The sequence below is a fragment of the Cyprinus carpio genome, chromosome A15, assembly GCF_018340385.1.
Source record: "Cyprinus carpio isolate SPL01 chromosome A15, ASM1834038v1, whole genome shotgun sequence".
NCBI classification, from domain to species: domain Eukaryota; kingdom Metazoa; phylum Chordata; class Actinopteri; order Cypriniformes; family Cyprinidae; genus Cyprinus; species Cyprinus carpio.
This window is the reverse complement of record NC_056586.1, coordinates 22,480,676-22,483,019: the sequence shown is the minus strand read 5'-3', so window position 1 is coordinate 22,483,019 and position 2,344 is coordinate 22,480,676.

Genomic DNA, 2,344 nt, shown 5'->3' with positions numbered 1-2,344 from the left:
TATTATTATCAATAAAATAATAATTTAAAAGTATATATATAGCTATATATATTAGATATATAAGAGTCTATGATATATATCTAGTATATATATAATTTAAAACATTTAAAATAAAATAAAGAATAATAAAATAATTTTATATAAAAACCGAAAATAAAATGTATGGAACTTAAATATATTTTTTATTTCTTTATTTATTTAATATTAATATTGCAAGCTTAAATACCATACAATTAATTAATATTTTAATGTTTAAAAAGAATAAAATGATGTATGTATTATAATATTAATTAAGATGTAATCTAATAATACATTGGATTATAATATATACTATAGAGGCCAGAGAATAATAATGATATAGAATTGTAATAAATGCTAAATCTTTTAGTGTACGTTGTTGATTATTATCGAATTATCTATGCGTGTTAAATACATGTATGTCATCGGTGGGAATATATTATTATTATTTAAATTAGGTTAAAATGGTAAAAATAAATAAATTATATTGTATGAAATAAGATTTTTTATTTGTTTATTCATTCTACATCTTATTCTATTCTATTCTATTCTATTCTATGTATTCTATTCTATTCTACCTCCAGTAGGTAAAATATGCCAGCTTAATTTTTATCTTACACATCACCTATTGTGAGTGTTTTGAAACGGGTTTTCTGCCTGTGTTTCGATGATGGCGTTCTTTTTTGTACCTTTTTTTTGCTTTTTGTTATTGTTCTTTTTTGTTGGCTAACGAATATCCGTCACCTGTCATCGAGGAATTGGATCGACTGAAGTATTTGAGTGATTGATCTCAGAGCAATCGCAGCACAGAAGGCCGGCAGTTAGTTAGTTAGCGCCGTTAGTTAGCTTGCCGTTAGTTAGATGTATTATAGTGTGTTGTGCAGTCTTCTTCGTGCGTCAGATGTGGGATTTTTTTATTTAGGGTTGTTTGTGAAATTGAGAGTCCCTGCCGCTATTACACTGCTGCTCTTATAATCTGTTTGTGTGTGGGATTTACAGCCTATATGGTACCGCCAAAACATTTGTAAATCAATAGCCTTAGTAACTGGTTTTATTTTATCGATATTTACATACGGAGCCCTCCTGATGATATTCATGTGCGTTTTCTTTTCGTCACGTGTACTCATGAACTTTAATTCATTAATACAGTTTTATGCATTTCCTGCCTCAGCGTTAATCTTTACTGAGGAACATTGAAAAATATGATAAGAGCACACACCTAGGAACATATATGAACAGCACGCAGCAAGCTTCATTGCCATGAGCTGATCAGACACATTTAAACCAACTCCTCATATGATAATCCTTTGTGTTTTTCTGACCTGCTATGCAGTTCCTTTGTGGTCAGCCGGTGGGGGATATATGCTTGTATTTGACCAATAATATTTCTATTTGGCATTTATGCTATCTGGCAAACGTTCTTCTAATTTTATTAAGCACTTATAGTATATTCAAAGTATATGCATATTCTATTCTATTCTATTCTAATTCATATGTTTTTCAGTCCGGGCTGTATGCTGTGAAGATGAAATTCATAATATACCAAAAAATTTAAAAATAAATGTAAATTAAATTAATAAAGAAAGATAAATGACTTGGTAAAAATAAAGACAACACATTCATGTATAGTTTTAAATTTAAATGTGATTATTAATTTGTTAATTTCATTTTATTTTTATTGGCTACCTGATTTAATGTGTTTGTTTATGTATTTTATTTATTATTTTTTGGAGGTTTCGCCGTCATCCAACTTGTTTTTAGGTTAGTTTAATGATTTATAAAAAAAAATAATGGCATTTTTGATTTAGTAGTGTGCATATTACCCTTAATTTTTTCCTAGTTATTTTCTTTATTCATTGTAACTTTCTTTTTCACCCATATCTGTAATTCCTGTATGTATTTACATATTTATTCATTAAGTTAGTACTTTGGCAGTTTTTGCAAATTTCCTCAGGTTCAGGCTGCCGTCTGCGCGCTAAATGCGCTGTTGTTTTTGATGGTTTCGTTAATGCCTGCCCATGTCTAGCGGCTGATGTCAGTACTCCGCCTGACTCTTATGTGCGGCGCCCCCTGCTGGCCACCGTGGTACACGCGCGCTGCGTCAGCACTCTATCTGCTGCGCTGGCACCTTTACAGACACTTTACTTCGCTGTTAATCCTTTTAACGAGTAAAAACCTGGCGAGTTATAAACCACGAGCGAGAAGGTGACCTTGCTCTTCATCTTCAGATTGATGCGACGTGAGTTTTGTTTACAAAAACAACAAACGTGAACGCGCACGTTCACATCCTTCATTGCGGCATCACTGCACTGACAGCTTTTCGGCA